At 42.4% G+C, this 11,575-nt stretch overlaps 2 pseudogenes; one reads left to right on the forward strand and one right to left on the reverse strand.

The window, feature by feature from the left end:
- The first annotated feature begins 2,038 nt into the window (after positions 1-2,038).
- Positions 2,039-5,066, forward strand: LOC102503038 (homeobox protein NANOG-like; annotated as a pseudogene).
- A 1,358-nt stretch (positions 5,067-6,424) lies between these two features.
- On the reverse strand, positions 6,425-6,927 carry LOC102490262 (39S ribosomal protein L49, mitochondrial pseudogene; annotated as a pseudogene).
- Between the last annotated feature and the right edge of the window lie 4,648 nt (positions 6,928-11,575).

Below are 11,575 nucleotides of genomic sequence, written 5' to 3' on the forward strand. Positions count from 1 at the left end.
GCATTTTTAAGATCCAGCACAAAGTACCATTCAATGTCCCCTGGGATCTGGGGCAGTAAGGTGTAAGAATCTGCCATCAGGGGATGAATAGTGACCACTACATCATTAATAATCTTTAGGTCTCGGAACATCCTGTATTGGCCAGTCAGCTTACCTACTGGCAGTATAGGAGTATTGCAGGAGGACTGGCAAGGCTTTAGTAGCCCAAATTAAAAAACTTCTTTACAATGGGTTCAAGTCCCCTCTTGGCTTCAGGTATTATTGATATTATTTATGATGAGGGAATTTGGAAGGACCTTTGAGTTGTGTTCTCACAGGGGATGCTGTTATTGCTCTTCCCAGTTTCCCGTTGTACTAGGCCATGGCATTGACTTTGTCATGTATGTGATCTGGCATACCATTAGAATCTTGAAGGATCAATAGCCTGAAAGACCTTTATTTAAATTGGAGGATGATTCCCTACTTGATTAGTATTTCTCTTCTGATAAGGGGGACTGGGCAGCTGGGAATTATTAGAAATTCTTGTGGGAATACTTGGTTCTCAAATTGGCATACCAAGAAAGGGTTGATATAACTCACAGTATTTTTTCCCTTCATTACCATAACTATTGTGGTTAACAAGGAGGACCTTTCAGAAAAAGAAGGGAAAACAGAGTAAGTAGCTCCTGCATCTAAAATAAATAAAATTAAGTTAGCCATGATATCCAGAGTTATCTGGGGTTCCTCAGTGGTTATGATGATTTCTCTGGACAGGGGCATGGAGGATTTCCCTGGGCTTCCTCAGTCATCAGTTTCTCCCCTATGGCTCATAAGGGCCTTGACTGGCCATTCTGGAGAGTGGACAGTCAACCCTCCAATGCCAGGGATTGTTTTCCGTATCATAGCATTGATGGTGGGGACCAGGAGGTGGTTGATCAAATGTCCAGTCTTGGCCAAAGTCCAGCTGTCTTGCACTTGAAGCAGGAATCTAGATTTTTCTCTCTGTTTTATTTATTTTTTTTTTGTAAATTCGTGAATAATCTGTAGATATCAAAGGCTTTGCCGGTTGCTACAGCCATAAGCCTGGCTTTTCATTCTTTATTCTGTTCTCTCTTTCCTCCTCAAGATCCCATTTAATCAATCAATCAATTAATTATTTTAAAGATTTATTATTATTATTATTATTATTATTATTATTATTTAGGGTATGAGAGAGAGAGAAAGAGAGAGAGAGAAATCACCCCCAGGGGATGGTTACACTGTGCTCCCTTCTCCTCCTGGGAATTATGGCACATAAGCACATATATCTGGTGTGATTTTCAAACTACTGGATATGGGACTCAAACCATGTCAGCCATGTTGTAATCCAGCAGCTCGACCACTATGCCACTTGCTGGTCCCAAGAGCCTGATTATTAAATATCATGAAAGCCATGTTAAGGGGTAAAGACTAGGATAGGGTCCAGGTTAGTATATTTTCTAAATCCCTTTTCTAATCTGTTATAGGAGACTGCTGAATTTTTATATAATTGTTATTAGTTTGTCATAATTTACAGGTACAACTGTTCTTAGTTTGTTATAATTTATAGGTTTTTATATCCCATATCTCATTCTTGCAAGAGAGCCTCTAGGAATTTAGCTCTCTGATTCATTCCCAGGAAGGTGTTATAATTCCTTTCAGGGTCAATTGTAGGGACAGTCTCTCCTTCTGGAAAATTTCCTTATGGGGTCCTAGCAAACACAGCATCTGCTTCTTTGCATGCTGCATTTAAGATGTGTTCTCAATAGGGGCACATTAGGTAGGTAGCCAGAATGAACTGTACATCTGTCTAAGGAAGATCAAAAGTGGGGTCAAAGTCTGGAACCTGTCAGGAAATTTATTGGAATATTTGCCTAACTTTTCTCTGCATTGTCCAATATCAATAATGACTACAGAGATTTAAACTCTGATTAAGCCCTCTTGTCCAGCTATTTCCCTGAGGAGGTAGAGGGTCCTGCTTCAAGTATGTGATTAATTGAAAGGTTGATTATCTATTTCTTTGGTCCCCTTTGGAGTGGACATGCCATGCTTGGCGCAGAAGGTGAGGAATAGTATGGAGGATGAGTATGTTCTCTTGGGTGTCCCATTGGGGCTTATAACAAGGGATAATCTATTGTATCCACATTTGGTTGAGGCCTTAGTGAAGGGATTTGACTGATTTTTCTATAAAGGGAAGGGTCTTGGTAAAGAGCCATAAAGTCTGGACATATGGAACTTCAGACCACTTCCCTTGTCTTCTACATAGCAAATCTAGATGTAAGATAGTATTAAATTAAGGGTCCTATTTGGCAGCCAACATTCTTGGTTACCAAGCTTATACTGAGGCCAAGTTGTATTACCAAGGAATATTAAACTTATTATTATTATTTTGCTATAGGGTATGAGAGAGAGAGAAAGAGAGAGAGAGAAATCACCCCCAGGGGATGGTTACACTGTGCTCCCTTCTCCTCCTGGGAATTATGGCACATAAGCACATATATCTGGTGTGATTTTCAAACTACTGGATATGGGACTCAAACCATGTCAGCCATGTTGTAATCCAGCAGCTCGACCACTATGCCACTTGCTGGTCCCAAGAGCCTGATTATTAAATATCATGAAAGCCATGTTAAGGGGTAAAGACTAGGATAGGGTCCAGGTTAGTATATTTTCTAAATCCCTTTTCTAATCTGTTATAGGAGACTGCTGAATTTTTATATAATTGTTATTAGTTTGTCATAATTTACAGGTACAACTGTTCTTAGTTTGTTATAATTTATAGGTTTTTATATCCCATATCTCATTCTTGCAAGAGAGCCTCTAGGAATTTAGCTCTCTGATTCATTCCCAGGAAGGTGTTATAATTCCTTTCAGGGTCAATTGTAGGGACAGTCTCTCCTTCTGGAAAATTTCCTTATGGGGTCCTAGCAAACACAGCATCTGCTTCTTTGCATGCTGCATTTAAGATGTGTTCTCAATAGGGGCACATTAGGTAGGTAGCCAGAATGAACTGTACATCTGTCTAAGGAAGATCAAAAGTGGGGTCAAAGTCTGGAACCTGTCAGGAAATTTATTGGAATATTTGCCTAACTTTTCTCTGCATTGTCCAATATCAATAATGACTACAGAGATTTAAACTCTGATTAAGCCCTCTTGTCCAGCTATTTCCCTGAGGAGGTAGAGGGTCCTGCTTCAAGTATGTGATTAATTGAAAGGTTGATTATCTATTTCTTTGGTCCCCTTTGGAGTGGACATGCCATGCTTGGCGCAGAAGGTGAGGAATAGTATGGAGGATGAGTATGTTCTCTTGGGTGTCCCATTGGGGCTTATAACAAGGGATAATCTATTGTATCCACATTTGGTTGAGGCCTTAGTGAAGGGATTTGACTGATTTTTCTATAAAGGGAAGGGTCTTGGTAAAGAGCCATAAAGTCTGGACATATGGAACTTCAGACCACTTCCCTTGTCTTCTACATAGCAAATCTAGATGTAAGATAGTATTAAATTAAGGGTCCTATTTGGCAGCCAACATTCTTGGTTACCAAGCTTATACTGAGGCCAAGTTGTATTACCAAGGAATATTAAACATTTTTTTCTGTTATCAGCATCAAAATTTTCCCAATAGTTAAGGATACAGACAAGAGGTGAGTCCTGGAAGATTGCATGGTTATTTACCATGCTTCATGTAACAAAAAGAAAGAAAAATAATGATAGAATAGGAAGGAATAGGTAACCTAGTACCAGAGCCCTTTTCGGGCCATCCCCCTAGACAGTGGACAACCCTGAGAGAACAAGCTAGGCACCCCAGACAATGTCCCTATCAGAACTTTTAGATTCCAAGCATCCTCAGCCTTAATGTACCCTGGAATCCTTGGGGTGAATACTTCTTGAGCACACTAGAGCTAAGATCCCACTTAAGGTGTCCCTCAGGGGTAGATGAAGTGCTGAGACAGTAGCCTGGGTGTCTCCAGCTTGCCATGTTCTTTTTGGCCCCCAGGACCATCTCCTTGGCTGAATGTCTTCACTCAGACTGAGAGACTCCAGGATCCCTGAAATCTTTTTGTGAGCTTTGACCTGTTCTTCTTCTGCCTTGGAGAAGGAGTACACAAAAGGTAGATGTAAGAATCGAGTAACAGATTCTCCACCTGTGATTTGTGAGCCTGAAAAACATTATGCATCTTTGCCAATGTCATCTGCTGAGGTGCCCCATGCGGAAACTCTCTCTCCTCTCCCTTCCTCCGTGGATCTGCTTATTCTGGAAAGCTCAGATTCTTCCACCAGTCCCAAAGTCACTGACTTCTGTAGACAAGAGCTCAGTGAAGAAGGAAGACACAATCCAGATCAAGAAACGGAAGACCAGAACTGTGTTCTCTCCAGCCCAGCTGTGTGTACTCAATGACAGATTTTTAAAGACAGAAGTACCTCAGCCTCCAGCAGATGCAAGAACTTTCCAACATCCTGAACCTTAACGATGGACAGGTTAAGACTTAATTCCAGAACCAGAGAATGAAATGTTCGAGATGGCAGAAAAACAACTGGCCAAAGAACAGCAGTGGTGTGACTCAGAAGGGCCCAATACCTGCCAATACTTGGGGCTCTACTCTTCTTATTACTAAGGATGCTCAGTGAACCCATTGGGAAATTTTCCAAGGTGAAACCCAAACTGGAACACCCAGTCCTTGGAACATCCAGTCCTGGAGCAACCATTCTTGGAACAGCTAGACCTGGTGCTCTCCGGCCTGGGACGCTCCATTCTGTAACTGTGAAGAGTCTCTGTAGTCCTATAAGCAGTTCCAGAAAACTTCTCTTGCCAGTGATTTGGAGGCCATCTTGGAAACCTCTGGGGAAGGCCATAATGTGATACAGCAAGCCACTAAGTATCTTAGCACCATGCAAACCATGGATTTATTCTTAAATTACTCTATGAACATGGTACCTGAAGATGTATGAACATGGGGCATATTAACTAAATTTAAATCTGAGAGGTGACTACATTTCTTTCTTACACATAGGAGCTTCCTTGTTTTAGAGCTATATCTGTTCTGCCTTGATATCCTGGTTCTCATTCTGCCTGCTGTGTAAATGTGGGAGGTGGGTGGGTTATGACTGGAGTCTTATGAAAGAGGTTTCAAGAACCTTGGCTGCCACAGACAAAAATGGCTGCCACATGATTAAACATGTTGCTGGCTATAGATAAATAAATATTTTACTAGTTTGGGAATCTTTTTTTAAAAAATTGTAAATATTGTACACATTTTAATAGCTTAAACTGTATATACAGCCAAATAAAAACTTGCACTATGATTGGGAAGACTTGTGTCATAGGATCAGTGTGTCAAGGGTCATTTTCCTTCCTGAGGCCGAAGTCTTGAAAAGGAAATGGGCTTAGAATCTCCAGAAGTGAGGACTTCCATATAAACCAGCACCTCCCTTAGGGACACTGTTGACAATTAGGAGGATATCATTTTATGTATGAAAATTTCTCCCAGAGAGATTCAGTACCCTGCTTTAGGTCAGAGACCAAGTGAGGGAACCAGGACCTGAGTGCTATCTTGGCCAGTTTGAGGCTGGGATAGAAACTCAGGTCTTGGGTTCCTGTGACTCCAAAGATGGGGCAAGTGTGAAGGCTAGTTGGCTAGGAACATGAGCAAAAGGTCAGCATTTTCCTGCCTGCAAACCCCATCATGTCAGCAAGTGGCTGAGGATGGTCCTGTGCTATGCTGCAAGGAGCTCCCTGGCACCCCCTTGTGGTTAGGCCAATCAAAGCTAATCACATTTAATTACCTGGGGCTAGAAATCCAGTCAGGCCCAACTCTGGCCTAGAATGGACTGAGGTTTTGAACTGAGCTTCCTACCTCTCCATCAGGTAGAAAGAGCCCAGTGACATGGACCCTTATGCCCTGAGCCCAGCACTTCTCTTGAACTTTGAAGACCTCTAGGACCAAAGGGCTGTTCTCCATAGCCTCAAAGCCAGGTCTGTCTAAAGGAAAGGCTGGGAAATGTTGGCAGCAGTGAACTCCAATGATCAGAGAAGGAATGTGCCTATGAGGTGCTACCCTCTCCTAAACTGGGTTTATGGTTTCCACCAGACAAAAATTCCTGGATTTGAGTGGCCAAGCTCATGGAGCTACAATGAAAGGAAAGCAGAATTGGGACAAAGTGTGGAAAGGGACAAAGTCAAAGCTCTCCCCCAGTCTGGTGGCTCTCTTCCAGTGCTAACACCAGTGCACAATGCCTCGTTTTCTCTTTACATAAGTAAGACCTCATCCTGAAGCCCGTTGGGACTGTGCTCTGCCCTGCCCAAGCCCTTGGCCCTGATCTCTGTATACCCTATCCCAGGGGCCTCAACACCCAATCCTCTTCCTCTTGAGGTCCCCTGGACTCCAGACTGTGGGGAAGGCTGTCATGCAGGCTTCTCAGCTGGCTCTCAGAAGCCCTTCTCCAGGAGCCAGGCTTTGAGTGGCTGGTCAAGGTAGCCCTTGACCCACAGAGAACATGTCACCTCATTGACCTGGGTGATAGGTGTCTTCCCCAGTAGTGGGCTCAGAAACTCTTCTACATCCTTTGGCAGGGCCCAGATGTCTCCCTCCACAATTCCGGATCACAGTCATCTGGCGGTTGCCATGTGTGATGTCCTTGTAGATGGGGCTGTTGTGCATCCAAGAGCACCGCACAAAGTAGGACAGCTTGGGTGAGGTGTCTCTAGGAGTCTGCCAGTCACTTGGGGTGGGATAATGTTCATGCTTTGAGGGCTTTGGGATGCTGGTGGGGGGGTTACAGGCACTCCACAAACTTGTATTCATTCACTGACTCCACAAAACTGGGGTAATCAGGAGGCCACTGAGTCTGGCTCTGTCATCATAGCCCACAACCTGACTGGACGCCAGTTTTCCAGCCCAGCAGTGAAGCCTGGAAAGTGACTGCCACCATCTTGGACTAATCCCCAAGCTCTAGTTTGGGAATCTTTAGGGTCTTATAATCTAACCTTAAGAAGTAAAATACAAATAAGTGCAATGGAGAATTATTCCTATTTTCTGGAATTGAGAGGCTTTACTTATTTAAAAAACTTAGTTGTTCAGGTGAAGAGTTAAATAATACCCACTTTGTTGATTTCCTCTGCTCCTTTTGGCTCTGTTTCACTGCAATCCCTAATTTGTTCATTTCTCTAAGTCTTTAGAAAGATATTCTGTGTTTTGCTGCATCATGATAGTATCAGTGCCAATTTGGCTTAAGTACAAGTGAATAAACTATCCATCTTACTTAAAAAAAATCAAGTAACATAGTTTGGCCCAAGTGAGGCTTCAAAGAAGCAGCAAGACTTTTCTCTGGGTAGCCATTTGATATAGGCCTCTCCCTTGGTACTCCATTTCGGTTCTGAAATGAAAGCACCTAAAAGCATGGGAAGGATTAAGGGTGAGTTACCCCTGGAAAGGTCATTCCAGAAAGCAGCAGAGAAAGGAAGGGAAGCCCTGGAGAAGAGATGGAGAGAGAGAGAGGAGTCTAGCAGAAAATTGCCTGTCATAATGCCGAAGGAGTGCATAGTTCTCACAGCAGCTCTCCGGAATGACCTGAGAGACCTGCAAAATGGTCTACAACAGGTAGTAAAGGGATTAGGGTAAAAAGAACCTGGTGAGAAGAGTTATATTGGGTAATCCAAGAGACTACGAGTGGGGCAACCAGTGGTTTTACTTCAACAGGGTTGCTGTGGCCTTTGAGAGGGCAGATGGCATTTGGCTCAGGATAGTACTAAGGGCTGGGAGCCAAGGTGGAGGAGTCTCCCTTGGATTAAGGAGAAACCTAGCAAGAAAAATACTATAGCCTTAGATTGGGTATATTCGCAGGCATGCTGTTCTCAGGATTGACTGAGGAAACATGGGGGCGTAAAGATAGCAGCCATGAATAAGATACATATTTCCCTGCTCTTATATAGGGTTTTTCTTTATAGACTTGGTTCTTGATTATTTTCCAAAAAATTCTCCTTGCAAAAGCCTGCAGAAACACCACCCCTATTCTTTACATTCATAAGGTGGTTGCCTTAGTTTTAAGGAGTCAAGTGATTTCTTTCCTAGAGAACATTCCTTTTATATCAGAGTAGGCTGATGGGATAGGGATCGGCGATAGGGAGCCATAATAAGGTAGGAAAGACTTTCTAGTCAGCCCAAATCTGACAGATAAAAGGGCTGAGGTTGGGTCTGAATTGGTTAGAAACAGAATGGTGCCTGGAATGACTCAAGATAACACCTGGGAATGACTGCTGCCTAATCATTTTTTTTTTTTTTAATGATTATTTATTTTATTATCATCATAATCTAGTTTATATTATTTTGGATTGCATATAACTTTACAGTGTATTTGCATTGTTTTTTCAAAAGGGATTGCCATGGGGACCAGCAGTTAGCGTAATGGCTATGTCGCTGGACTCCCACGTAGTCGACTGCGGTTCATGTCCCGTACCCGGTGGCTTAAAAAAAACTCATGCCGGGCGCGTATGCGTGCGTGCCCAAGATCCTGAGAGGAGAATGGAGGAGAAGGGATTGTGGCGTGACCATTCCCCCTGGGGGGTGATTTCTCGTTTTCTGTCTCTATGTCTCTCTCTGTCTTTCTGTTTCTCGTTTTCTGTCTCTATGTCTCTCTCTGTCGTTCTGGCGTGCGCACGCACCTTATAGTGAAAAATCTCTCAAAAAAAAAAAAAAGGGATTGCCATGCATGTCAGTCAATACAGAGACATTAATCTCCCCACTTCATCATTCAATATCTTTTCATTGTTTTTCTCAATTTTCTCTTAAGATTGTATAAATCTTTCACCTTTTACTGCTGCCTAATCTTTATCACTCCCTGATTGTCGTGTTGGAATAATTCCATCTGTACCATGACAGTTTAGAATGACAATGGCAATGATAGAACCTACCTTAATAAGGCCAGAAAATGGGAAGGACAGTGGTTTTAGAAATCCTACTGCCCTTTTCCCTTCAGGCAACAGTTCTCCTTTTCCTCTGCAAAGGAACAAAACTGCTCATCCTTCTCTCCTCATGTAGCCACTCCATCAAAGGAGTAGTTCCCCTCTACACTTTAATAAACTTGTTTTCACTCTCCTTCAATGGCTCACTCTTAAATTCTTTCCTGTGCTAAACTGAGAACTTTCACATTCTGGGTAGGGACCACTATTGGTTGAGTCTTCCTGGCAACAATGTGACTTCTAATAAGATTGAAAAAGAGAAGGAGCTGATGCTCAACTTATGGTTTCTTCAAGTTTTCTTACAGGGACAGATAAGTCTTTGTTATGAGACTGAAGTAGATTGAAGCCTTCTTGCAGATTGCAAGCACCATGATCAAGAGAAAGAGGAAAGTAATGAGATAGACCCACCATAGGACCAGCAGGTGGTGTAGTGGTTATGGCTCTGGACTCCCCAAGGCTGACCACGGTTCAAGTCCCAGACCCAGTGGCTTGAAACTCATGGCAGGCATGTGTGTGCGTGCATGTGCATAATCCCAAGAGGAGAAGGGAGGAGAAGGGATTGTAGCAAGACCATTCCCCCTGGGGATTGATTTCTCAATTTCTCTCTCTCTCTGGCATGTGAACATGCCCTATAGCACGTTAAGAAAAAAAAAGATGAATAGACCACCGCATGTCACGTTTGTTTTTCTTTTTTTTTTTTTTTTTGGAGAGGCTTTCTCTATAGGGCATGTGTGCTCACCAGAAAGACAGAGAAACACAGAGACAGAAAGTGAGAAATCACCCCCCCCCAGGGGGGACGGCCACACCACAATCCCTTCTCCTCCATTCTCCTCTCGTGATCCTGAGCACGAACGCCCACGTGCCTGGCATGAGTTTAAGCCACCAGGTCCAGATCCACGGTCGACTACATGGGAGTCCAGCGATACAGCCATTATGCTAACTGCTGGTCCCAGACCACCACATGTCACTTTAGGACACAAAGGAAAAGGAAATGATTTGCCAAAAAGAAAGTTTCGCCACATTCTACAATTTTAACAGGAATAGGGGTGGGGGTCCTTGTGTTTTGCTTATGCCAATAAGTGCTTCTATAATGCACAACCTGTCTTCTGCCTGACCTGGGATATCTTAGCATCCAGGGTTGCCTTCAGGTTATCCTGATGTGAGAGAGTTCTTTTTATGTGAAGGGTACCCTAATGGCTTTATAAGTGCCTGTCCCAGGTCACACAAGTATGACTTTTGGTGGCTGAAGGAGAGAAAAAGAGAGAGAAGAGGCGTCTTTTGCCCCAAGACCTTAATGGGTCAATCCAGGGACAGTTTCTAGCCCAACATGAGAGTTGCCCATACCAAAAACTATCGATCCTGCCTTGGTTGGCCCACACTGGCTGAGAGATGCAACGAAAATTAAGATGAAAAATGACAAAGAGGTTAAGAAACAGAGTAGGGGCTTACCTTCTGGCTGACTTGCGATCATGTATGTGGTGAGATGGCTGTCCAGGTTCTTGGTGTTTTGGACAATGGATTGAACAAAATGGCCAATACTGAACATAAAGGATAGCTTATTAAGCAAAGTGAAAGTACACTCCAGAGAAAGAGGAGCATGCCCAAGTGCAAGAGAGGGTGGCTTAAGGGCTCCAGTAATTGCTTTCTGTGGGGCTTATAATTTCATAACTGGTTGATAATTGACTAGGCCGTCCAATTGCTTTCACCCCATTGGCTATATATCAAATGTGGTTGGGCCCACTGATTCATCTCATTAGCTATATCAAGTGTTTCTGGGCCCACCGATTTATCTTATTGGCTATCAGCTAGACATTACCCATTGAAAATTTCCCACCTACATTACCTTGATTGGGGAATTTTCTATACTCATTCATTTTTTTTTTTAACTAGCTATGCAGGCAGTTACTCTAGCCCCCTTACCCACTTCTTTCTGCCTCAATTTGATCATATGAAGAGGGCATCAAAATTTAGAGATGTAAACCCTTTGCAAGGATCTTATGGCCAGTATAAAGGCCAAGGTAGGACCCGAGGCAAAATCTGGTTCTGAACCTGTGTTTTCCTTTGATTTTCTATCTGCCTCAAAAGAATTTGTATTTCTTTTTAGTAATTAGTTAATTTAAGCTTTTTTCCTATTTATTTGCAAATTACATTTTCTTTTCTATGGATTGTATGTCTTGCCAGATCATTCATTGGGATACTGATAGTTTTTCTCACAAATTTCTGTGATCTTTTCATGTACTATAAAAGGTTACCCTTTGCAGGTAATAGTTCTTGAAAATATTTTAGATTGTTTTTATTATAAATATCAAGTTCTTATGTAATTGTTTTTTTCTCTCCATAACTTTTTCAAATTAATTGAAGTATCAAACATTCTTCAAAAAAGTTGATATACTTCTTTTTTTTCTTTTTAGAATTTCTGTATTTAGATTTCAAATTCTTAAATCACTTAACCTTAATGGAGTACACACATACATACACAAACACAACTTTTAGCATATCAATATTTTGGAGGCAAAAAGAGTGAACTGGAGCTGGATGGTGGCAAAGGAGCTAAATGTGACACTCTGCAAGTGACCTATGTGAGAAGGTCCTGACTTTGTATCCAGGGACCTCCCTGGGTCT

Source organism: Tupaia chinensis, unplaced genomic scaffold (genome assembly GCF_000334495.1).
Source record: "Tupaia chinensis unplaced genomic scaffold, TupChi_1.0 Scaffold000100_1, whole genome shotgun sequence".
NCBI lineage: Eukaryota > Metazoa > Chordata > Mammalia > Scandentia > Tupaiidae > Tupaia > Tupaia belangeri.